The following is a 12,125-nucleotide window of genomic DNA, read 5'->3' as shown; positions in this document are numbered from 1 at the left end:
ACACTGTAGATCAGGGTGAGAACAGACTGCATAAAATTCAAAGGTATATATTGGAGAGAACAACCTGTGTTACTCTGTCTTCCCTCTTTGTGCCTGGGCTTGACAATCTAATCCCAGGTACCTTACCTTAACATCTACCAGATGGACAAAGACATCAAAGTATGCATGCATAGTGAAGGTGTAGACTACCTCAAGGATTTCTGAATCTCTAGACAAATATTGGAAGTAAAAGAATCATTATTAGAGAGCTTCTAAGTCTCCCTACACACAGTTCTGAACACCCCGGAGGTAAGAGCTACAACAGATGATCAGTGAACCTTTAGTTGAGAGGCATGTCCTATCCTGCTCCTGGTTGAAAGGGCTGGGCAGATGAAAATGTTTAGTTGTAACCTGCCTGTGGAGTGACTGCAAGTTGTGAAAAACACAACAAACAAAAGCAGCCCTGCTTTATCACTGTGATGAGCTACCAGGGTGTCAACATTTTCAGACCTCAGAGTGCCACAATAGACAGACAGTGATGGTGGAATTTGATAAGAGACAACAGGACATTCTCTGCAATGAGGCACTGTCACTTTTTCTTTCTCTTTTCTTTCTTTCTTTTTTTTTTCCTTGTCATTTTGACCCGTATAGGTCAACGATAAAATTTAAATGAGTGTTTTTGATGGGCCTTTGAAACTCCCCTGGAATCTTCTCTCATCTATAAGGCATTTCAGAAACAACACAGGATGAGCTGCTCTGACATGCTGGTGCACAACAGCTACCAAGGAAGCACCCAGTCACACCTGCCAGTCATTCATTTCAGTTAAGTTCCCAGGGCGTGTTGATGGCAACAGATTGTTTGCCATAGAACTAACTGGGAAATTAGAGTTAATTGACCACAAACTCAAACTCCTCCCATTAGAAATTCACAAAGCCTTCCCTGTAGGCCTGAGTTTATGAATGGAAAGATATTTCACGGACCTTCAGGCCAAAACTATCAGTCCGTAGCTGTTAGAGGTTAATTGTGATGGGTGTGGTTCTTTAGTGAGTTCAAGGTGAAGTGAATGACTAGCATGCAGGATTACGTGCTGTAAGATTACAGACCAAGACATTTCCTGCTGTAACACTACCTGTCACTTTTCTACATGTAAATATTTTCGCTATTGACTGGAAGTGAGCTGAGGGCACTGATGCACACGTGGTTGTTAGTTGCCTTGTTCTGTCAACTTTGAGCTTTGAGTTTGAAGAGCCAGCTTTTCTCCAGTCTCACTCTGTAAGTCCTCCTGTATTATGATCAGGGTACAACTATATTAAATGGGAGAAATTCTGTTCTAACTATGCATGACAGTTACTATCTACTAACTTCATTCACAGAGACTAAGGGTTCTTTATGCAGGTAATATTTCATATAATATTAAGATATCAAAGAGTATTTATTACACAGTGGTAAACCTTCAAGGTCACTACTTTTCATGATCAAATGGGAGCTTCTGTGATTTAAAAAACAAAACAAAACAAAAAAAAAAACCTGATTAACTGATAAAAGCAACACTGATATTTTCTTCTTTTTCTTTTCTTTGCTAACCCACATCTTTACCATCAACCAGTTGGCTGAGCATAGTTTTCATTCTTTAGTTGAAATCTAAGGTGGAGATAGTCTGGGGTGGAAGGTTAAGAAGTAGTTTGTGGTTGTGAATGTTCTCGAGGGTTGGTATTGTTGTGGTCTGACCTTGAGCACTTTGAGTTCTCTTGAGGGTGTTTTTTCTTTGTTCTTCAGATATTTCCAGTGTGGAGGTTCTTCTACCATCCTATCCACTCTGCCACAGGAACAATTTTTTTATTCCAGAACTTTCATCCTATTACAGCTATAAAACAAGCCACTTTTCTCCTTTGATCGAATGGATCTAGGATAACTATGCTAATGAGCACCATTATATGTATTTCCACATCCAGTACATGGAACTGTGTTCCCAAACACTTAAAGAGGGAAAGAACTACAAATATGGATGAGAGATACATGACTTGCTTAATATGTGTTCAATCTCCATTTAAAATGGATTAAATCAAATTAAAATGTAAAATGAAGCCAAATAAGTAGTACAATAGGTGACTATTTAAACAAAAGAAAAATTCATGAACAAAGGAAAAAAGACCTGGTGGAAATATGACAAGCTCTAAAAATTAATGTTCTTGGTCTACAAGCTGATAAGAGACCTCTACAAACCCCATCAAAACTGTCCATTTACATCTAACCTCTAGAACTTGGAGAAAATACATTTTCATGTTTAGGGCACAGCAGTCTGCAGGATTTTGCTATCACAGCCAAGACAATAACATGTGGCTCATATCAGGCATCCCTGCCCCTTGCTTACTCATAGCCTTTACAGTATAACTGTCACATGGCAGCAGAACCCTTTGTTTTTACCTTTAGGGACCCTGGCCAGCATTTCTCCTATTTTCTTGATCTCTCTCTCTCAGGGTAGAAGCAGATGCTAGACAACTTCAGGGGAAACCCATTGCAGGAAACACTAGTCAAGTTTTCTCAGTGATTTCTTCCAGGACTCCCTTCAAACTCTCTCAATAAATACATCTCTCAAAAAATTCCTTCCCACTACTCCAACATCATACCACCCAAACCAACCTTCTTGGTGGGTGATTTACAGCACTTCATTGTTGTTTCCAATTTTTTTTTTTTGCAAGTGCTATATATGGTTTAGCATGTAGTTTGTATTTCAGCAGCTATTGAATGTCAGAAGTCCAGTTGATAATCTTCACCAGTCATACCTGAGTAGACTTTTCCTTTACATTTGCCCAGTATGTAAGCTAACTTCAGAGACAGTGTTCTCATCAATTGCTTGTTTTCATAGCTACTGTTTCCACCAAAATACAACGAATATCTTGAAATAGCTTCTTGTCCAATGTCATTACTGATGGTTAGGTCTCGTGGTCTTTTCTTATAGTTGGCACAGTGGTCACATTATCTAAGAAGCTCATAGCAGGGGTATTAGCCTAATGGCTACATTAGTTAGAGAACCAGGCAATAATATTCTGGGGAGTTCAGCAGTTTCTGGCATACTGAGCTTTCATGGATGAGGGCTGAATGGAAGATGAGTGTGGTAGTTTGAATGTAATTGGCCCCCATTAGCTCATAGGGAGTGGCATGATTAGAAGGTGTGACTTTGTTGGAGTGGGTATGGCCTTGTTAGAGGAAGTGTGTCGCTGTGGGGGAAGGGTTTGAGATTTCCTGTGCTCAGGATACTACTCAGTGTCTCAGATCATTTCCTGGTGCTGTCTGATCAAGATGTAGCCAGAACCATGTCTGCCTGCATGCTGCCATACTCCCTGCCATGACAATAATGGACTGAACCTCTGAAACTGCAAGCTGCCACCTCAATTCAATGTTTTCCTTTATGAGAGTTGCTGTGGTCATGATGCCTCTTTATAGCAATAGAAATTGTATGACTGAAGTTGGTACCAGAGATTGGGGTATTGCTCTAATAGGCCTGACTATATTTTTATTTGGAGTAATATGGACTTCGGTACTTTGAGTTAGGAAAACAGTGGAATGCTTTAAGCACTGTTTAATGGGTCATACTAGTAGGAGCATGAAAGACAGTGGTGGCGAGTGTGATTTGGTGAACTGTGGGGGCTACTTCAAAAGGTTTCAGAGGAGAAGAATTTTAATATGTTGCCTAGAGATCATTCTTGTGATTTTTTGTTTGTTTGTTTTTTGAGACAGGGTTTCTCTGTGTAGCTTTGTGCCTTTCCTGGAACTCTCTCTGTAGCCCAGGCTGGCCTCAAACTCAGAGATCCGCCTGGCTCTGCCTCCCGAGTGCTAGGATTAAAGGTGTGTACCTCCACTGCCCAGCCTAGAGATCATTCTTGTGATATTTTGGTGAAGAATGTGACTGCTTTTTGCCCTTATTCAAAAAGTCTGCCTGAAGCCAAAGTGAAGAGTTTTGGACTAATTCCATTGGCAGAGGAAATCTGAAGACAGCCTTGTATACACTCAGTCTTGTGGTTATTAGTGGTGACTCTAATGAAGATTTATAAGGAAAAGGAGCAAGCTGAGCATGGTAAATTGAAAAAAAAATTGTAAATTTTGAGTAAAAAAAGAGTACCAGGAAGTGGAATAAAGCTACATCTTGTGTTCAAGGAGATAAACGGATTAAGAAATTGAGTAAAAGGAGTGGTGACCTCAGGTCAAGATCCCACCCAGCTAAAGTTCCAACTTGTGAAAAGGAATTAAAGAAAAGCCTAGAGCTGGCTGTGGTGGTACACACCTTAATTAATGACTATTTAAGTCATAAGGCAGAGGCATGTGGAACTCTGAGCTTGTGGCCATCTTGGTCTACAGAGCAAGTTCAAGGACAGCCAAGGTTAAGCTGTGAAGAAAACTATGGAAAACAGAAAGCTGCTGAAGATGTAATTGAATGGGGGGGGAGGGGTGTGTTCTAGCCTCAGTAAGCAGCAGAACTTGTCAACTTCAGCCACGTGTTTCTGGCTTTAGAGTTAAGTATAAAAGAAATAGGTTATGGAATTTGCCTCCATGCCTAAGGAAAGCAGCTGAGGCCAGGTGTCAGGGGTGTCCCCAAATGGTTGCCTAGTAGAGAGGCCATTGTGTGAAGCTCTGATGTTGAAGTCTGAATTGCCATAGAGAACCCAAGATGTTAGAGATGCCAGAGTCCTGGGATACCTGCTAAGGAGAACACTAACAGGAAGTGGAATCAGCCCTAGAGAAACAAGTATGTTTCAGTCAACAAAGCTAAACAGAGCTGGAGATCTGAAGAACATTTTGGTATCAGACATGGAGATGCAGAGTTTGGAGTTTGCTCAGCTAGTTTTTGGTGTTGCTTTGTTCCAGTGTTTCTTCCCTATGCTCCCTTCCCTACATTTTGATATGGCAATGTATATCCTATGCCATTATATGTTGGAAATATGGAAGTATATAATCTGCCTTTTGATACTGGTTTTACAGGTAGATTACATTTAAGAGATTGCATGAGTCTCAGAAGAGACTTTGGACTTTTAAACATTGTTGAGGTTGTGATAGACTGTGGAGACTTTTGAAGTTGGACTAAATGTATTTTGCATTATGATATTGTTAAAAGGTTATGGGGGCCAGGGAATAAAATAGGGAATAAAATATGGTAGTTGAATGTAATTGGCCCCCATATGCTCATAGGGAGGGGAACTATTGGGAGGTGAGGCTTTGTTGGAGTGGGTGTGGCTTTGTTAGAGGAATTTTGTCCCAGTGCAGGTGGGCTTTGAGGTTTCCTATGCTCAGGATACCACCCAGTATCTCAGTCCATTTTGTATCGCTGTCTGATCAAGATGTAGCCAGGACTATGTCTGCTGCATGCTACCATGCTCTACACCATAATAATAGATGCAATCTCTGAAACTGTAAGCTGCCACCTCAATTCAATGTTTTCCTTTTTAAGAGTTGCCATGGTCATGGTGTCTCTTCACAGCAATAGAAACCCTAAGACTGAGCAATATATAGAAATTGAATGCCTCAATTAAAAAAAAAATCTTCCAACTGTGACCCTTTACATGTAGGGCCATAGTAGTGAGTTCACAAAAGTTAATTATTTATTAACTTAATTTTCGATATTTATAGTTTATTACACATAAACCTTATCAATATCTCACATCTAAGAGTTACTGTCCTTAGATAAATGCAAATTTATTTATGTATAAAGTTTTGCAGAGAGTTGTGTGGAGTTTAGACACCTATGGGATCCATCCATACGTGTTACAAGGTTCTTAGACCAACTTAAACAGGATGATTGACATCTATGGAAAACAATACAAGTTCCTGTATTATTTCATATTTTAAACTAAGATGTTATCAAATATTTCATTGAATGCATTTTCTGTGTCAAAAGCTTTAAAAAGACACTTTGATACCTCATGAATTCATTTATTTTTACCACTTTCTGAGGTACATAATTATCTCAACTACTGGTGAGAGTCAGTTTTGGTGGTGTTTATGTAAAGTTACTACCTTTGGCAGACTTGGATTCAAACTCACATCGCTCCCTTAGAGATGACATCTCACAGCTCTTCTCACACTTTTTCCTCACCCCATGTGTTCTGTCTTCTGTGCATCACATTGATCTCACTGGATTCCTCAGGACAGAGGAGATGCATGGCCATCAGTAGTAACTCCAACTTTCAGAGGCTTCACAAAATGAAAGCTCAGTTTTCTTTGGTGTAAAATAACACATGAATATTGAAGCCAATCTGTCATAGAGACATATGTTTGGGAAGTACCCTCCAAGGCAGGCACTTGAAAGAGAGAAGTACCAGAGAAAGAAAAGATTTTACCCATCCAGAAAAAAATACATTACCTATACAATATTCTTTAGAACCTCAAGACACCTTATCAGCTTTATAATCCCACTACCATGACACAAAATTCACTGTATGTCAAAGCCATATATTCAGCTGTTTTTTGAACAGTATTTTCTATCCTTGATCACTATAGCAATCATATCCCCAAAGACACAGAAATGTCAATAAAACTGTGAAAACTCTTATTGATTCCAACTGGAGCTTCTGATTCAATTTTTCTGATTGTGAGTACATGGTATCTTTTTAAATGTATAACTGCAATTAGCCTAAGAGATATTTATATGGTTCTGTTGCCTCAATGTCAACATGACACCCAGTTCTATAAATAACCAACCTCATGCCCAGTATCCACTTATTAAAATAAGATTCTCTAAATATCCCAAAGCAATTTTGAAACACTTAGAATAAGGAACATTCTAAATTCACATTAATCATCTAATGTGGCTTACTTACTTGATTCAATGGATGAAGTCTTCAGAAAGAAAATGAGAAGCACTGGAATTTGTCTTTCCCATACTTTAGGTAAACGAGGAACAGGAGATACTGTTCTGAGCTCCATTTTTCACAGGAACCCCAGAAAGTCTATTGAAATATACACCCTTGACTTCAAGGTCTTTCTATAGGCAATGACTGTTCTGTTTATTGAACAACAGGTTGAAGAGTGTGGTTCTGTATATCCATCCCAATTTCTAATCATTCTGATCAAATTGCAGTGGAGTGGGAAAAAAATCTCTCACATTGTGAAGGAAACAGAAGTTCAAGGAGGGATCATTATTTCAAGGTCATCAGTGTATTAATTATGAAGATATCATCCAAAAGTGTATGCACATCCTCTCCTGTATCCTTTGAAACAATATATACATAATATAGGTCCAGAAAAAAATGTATCTTTAAATGTTTTTTAATTACCCTTTTCTATCTGGCCCAGCCAATGTATGCTCAAAATAATCAAAGAGAATGGGAAAAGCAGCTGTGTCTTTTCTGTCCTTTCTTCAGAGTTGTGAATTAGAACAAAACCAGACATCATGTATTCTCTGCCTTGTGTGCTTTCACCCTTCAGTTCATTTATTCCTTTATTCACACATACATTTTCTCATTCATTTAATGTCACTATCCTTATTCTTCCTGTTTGTCTTCCTTCTGATAATCTGGTTGTCCCTTCATTACCTCCAGGGGAACTATAATTCCAAAGTAAATTTCTGCCCAGTCTCCTGAACAGCAATAAACAGAATAGACCCACTCTGCCACACCCAGAGTTCCAGTTACTCAGAGTTTTAAAACATGACAATTGTAAGAAAATAACTGTCAATAAGACCTTTGAAGATGTCTACATTATGGGTTTGGTTTGTGGTACATCACAGCCTGAGAGGACACAGCTCCCTCACACCTGTGTGAGAAAATGCACAAAGAAATAGAAACATTTCATTTTATTTTAGTTGAAATTTGTTTAAAGATGGGAAAGTAGACTTACATTTCAATGCTGTGTTCACCAGTTTTCTCTGTGTGACTTGTAATGTGGCATCCAAAGCATGAGTGAGAAAGATTTGACAGAATGGTGAAGTTTGGGCCAGTCCAGGTTTGTGAGAACACTGAGGGATTCTGTGCTTTCAGAGGAGGGATAGATTGTGTAAATGGGTGTTTCCTGTCCCAATTGCCTGGTCCCAAATAATCACACAGAGGCTTATATTAATTGTAATGCCCAGTCAATAGCTCAGGCTTATTACTAACTAGCTCTTGCATTTAAATTAACCCATTTCTGTTAATCTATGTTTTACCACATGAGTTGTGGCTTGAGCTATCCTCTAACATGTCTCGTTCCTCTAGAAGCGGGCTGGCATCTCTCCTGACTCTGCCCTCCTTCCCATCATTCTCATTTTGGCTTTCCCACCTAACTTCCCACCCAGCTACTGACCTGTCAGCTTTTTATTAATCAATGAGAGCAATATATATTCACAGAGTACAGAATGATCATCCCACAGCAATATTGCTCTTCTTGACTCTAAGGCAACAAACTAGCAAGTCAGCATATGACTTTTTGACTAGGGATAAGAGATAAGAAAAATTCAGAGCAGTAAATATCTAAGAGTATCTCTGAAGGGACCACCAGAGTCTTGGTGAAAGAAGGTAGAAATGAATATTCTTTTTTCTCCACCTTAGCCTCACTAACTGGGACCTTGGCAACAAAGGGCAGAGTAGTAACTAGTTAGAATTTGCAGTCACTTGAATATCATGTTACTGAAGCCTTATATGGAAATAGAGACTATTGTAGAGTTAAATCTCAGTGTTTTTATCCTGGAGAAGGGGGTGGGGCGGCAGCTGACACAGATCCGGAAAGTAAGGATGGCTCCTTTAAGAGGGCTGCTTCTTGTTCCTGAGGCCTTTGTGACTGTTGAAACTTCCAGAAGAGAAGAGCACAATTCTACCCCATACAGTGAGACCAATAAGAGAGAAGGGGAAGGAGTCAGAAAATGGAAGCCTAGGGATCCTATGAATCATCGGACCCAGAGAGGTCTGGCAGACTCCCAATTCTGGGGAACCTCTTATTCCAATGGAGCTGTTTGTCTGCTCTAAGAAGTCTGCCATTTTTGCATTCCTGGTTCTCTCTCCTTGGCTGCTGCTTCTCAGTTCCCTGGTCTGTGGCTTTTGTGGTCTCTATATCAGGTGCTTTCACTCTCTCAGAGCCCACTGTTTCACTGTTACTGTCTGATCTTGTGCTTTACCCAGATTTATAATTCTTTGTTCACACCAGGGAATGAACTTGCTAGGTCCTCCAGACAACCGACCACCCATTACCCTAAGACCTCTCCTAACCACCAACTTTGATGAAGAATGGAGAGTTGTGGAACATATTTTTAAAAAACTGGAATAAAGACTACATGGAGGGAAACCAGTTCCCTCAGATTCTCTTAGTGGGGTGTCTTTTTTTTTTTTGGTCTGGGAGAGAATGTCCCTTTCCCCCATGGGTAAACAAGGCACATTTCTTATGAAAGTTCTAATGTCCTGTATAAGGGAAAGCCAGAGGTCACGAGATAGCCCTAACATACTCAATTTTTATTTTTATTATCTCTTAAGCCTCTTGAGAGAATGATGTGAGGAACATGAAATGGATGTCAACATACTTGCTCTGTGGATGCCTCATTCCAAAATGACTTGCAGCTCAGGTCTCCTCAGACATCTGCAAAACTGAATGTTTCATTGTAGAAATAAGAAATCCAGTAAGCTTTCTTCAATTTCTTCTTTTTGTTTTTCCTGTGTGAAAACTTAACCAGCATGCCTGAGTCCATTTGGATGACTAGTATGTGTTTTGTGGATTCCCAAGTGAATTTTCATCCCCACTGATCAGTTTCAAACACAGGATACTTTCCCAAAAGACTTTCAGAACTTGTTCTTGTTCTGAGAAGGCAGACATTACAAGTAGTAATATTCCTGAGCTAAAACTTTCTCCGGTCCATCTTTTAATAACATTGAGCAACGTGGTTTGTCATTAACAGATCATGAAAGTTGTCTTGGGAATTTGCTCTTAAGTGACCTGACAACATGGGTGTCTAAGATGAGGGTTAATAAGCAAGTTCTCCCATGAGAATACTAGACCTGTTGTCATTGGAGTCTGAACTCTCCTCTGCAGGTTTATGTTTGAGCAAGTGTTCTCTATCTGGTAGTGCTGTTTGAGGAAGTTGTGACTTTCTGACTGACTAAGGCTTCTTGTGGAGTGGCCTTTGAGGGCCAGGCTCTGCCATGCTGTGGTCTCATGCTGTGGGATGTCCTGTATGCTGTGAATAAATATTAATGTGATTGATTGATAAATAAGATGCTGATTGGCCAATAGCCAGGCAGGAAGGATAGCATAGATGGGACAAAGAGAGAGGAGAATGCTGGATGGAAGAAGGCTGAGTCAGGAGATGGTGCCAGCCGCCAGGAGGAGAAGCATGATGTAAGATACCAGTATGCCATGAACCACATAACAATTTATAGATTAGTAGAAATGGGTTAATTTAAGATATAGGAACAGATAGCAAGAAGCCAGTCATGGCCATACAGTTTATAAGTAATATAAGTCTCTTTGTGTTTAATTGGGCCTGAGTGGCTACAGGAGCCAGGTAGACACAGGAATACTCCAGTTATAGTCTCACTCTGTACAAAATGTAAAGTCCATTGACTCAACATGTTTCTGTCAACATGGCCTGAGATACTCTTTTTAATCCTTCCCTGCCACAATGGCTCAAAGTTCCTATTCTCTGAAGTTACTTCTATCAGATATTTTTTCAAATGATAAGAAAAGTAACTGACATGGAAAATGAATTTTCCTTCTTCTTCTTCTTCTTCTTCTTCTTCTTCTTCTTCTTCTTCTTCTTCTTCTTCTTCTTCTTCCTCCTCCTCCTCCTCCTCCTCCTCCTCCTCCTCCTCCTCCTCCTCCTCTTCTTCTTCTTCTTCTTCTTCTTCTTCTTCTTCTTCTTCAAGAGCTGTTGCTGTGATAAACATGTTGGATAGTTCTAATGCCTTTGGAAGAGCTTTTTGAGGGAATGTTCAAGAGTTTGAAGAATTAGATATAGAGTAGAGTACCTGAAATGCTATAAGCAGAGATTAATAGGCTATTCTGGTGGGGATGGGGAGGATCAGAATAATTATAAGAATCTTTAGAGTGAAGACTGAGCTCCCATAGTTTCAGATGGATTCAAGCATTCCATTAAGAAGTGGTATCCAGACCAATAATGTGACATTCTGAAAAAGTAAAAAAAAAAAAAAAAAAAAAAAGCCTTGGTACATTCTGCCAGTGTCCTGAAATGAGAGTGGGTGTGAGATCAAAATGATTAGATGTGTGCTTTGGAGAGAATTTCAGGACAAAGTGATATTAGTATGTAGTATGGCTACTGTTTGCTTTTAGTCAAATGTATAGTGATAGAGTCAAAATCAGATCATAAATACCTGAAAAGTACATTATTTCTATTAAAATTGATTTAATTATAAGTAATTTTCATTGACTATTTGGCAAGTTTACATAATGCATGCCATCATATTCACTTCCCAGTATTCCCAAGTCTGTCTCTCATTCTTATGACCCCCCCTCAAAAAAAGAAAAGAAACAAACAAAGAGAAACCCAAAATCAATCAAACAAACAAACAAAAATTCACAAGTCCAATTTGTATTGCCTATATAATCACTGGAGCATGGCTAAACTCCCAGTGGCCAACCTCTTAAAGATAACTGAGTCCTTCCACACCTGCACCTGTACCAGAAGCCATAAATGTGAAAAGTTACATTTCAGCATCCTTATCACAAAAATTAAAAGGTCTTTTTAATGGCTTCCTGTCTAGATTGTTCCTTTTTTTTAGGGGGGAGCAGTACAGATCATGGACGTCAACACAGTCCTCTACTATAGCATGGGCCACCAACACCATCATAGCCTTTGGTCAAGGACATCAGTGTAGCCTCAGGGGCAATACAGCCATGGACACAATATGGTCCCTGGCAGCAGCCTGGCCCATGGACTTCAACATGGCTTTAGGCAGCAGCACAGACTACAGATACGCACATGGCCTTTGGTGGTAACACAGATGATGAACATCAATATGACTTTCTGTGGCAACACAGACCATAGACATCCACCTAGCCTCAGTAGGCAGCACTCTGACCTCAACAAGGTCTCCAACCACAACTTAGACTAACAGATATTAATATGGCCCTTGGTTGAAGCACAGGCTACAGACTCCAACATGGACCCTGATGTCAGCAGGGCCCACAGACATCAACATAGCTTCACACTTTGGCAAAGGTCAAGGACATCTGA

The sequence above is a fragment of the Peromyscus leucopus genome, chromosome 1 (genome assembly GCF_004664715.2).
Source record: "Peromyscus leucopus breed LL Stock chromosome 1, UCI_PerLeu_2.1, whole genome shotgun sequence".
In the NCBI taxonomy this organism is placed as follows: Eukaryota; Metazoa; Chordata; class Mammalia; order Rodentia; family Cricetidae; genus Peromyscus; species Peromyscus leucopus.
The sequence above is the reverse complement of the archived record's forward strand: the minus strand, read 5'-3'. Positions refer to the sequence as shown.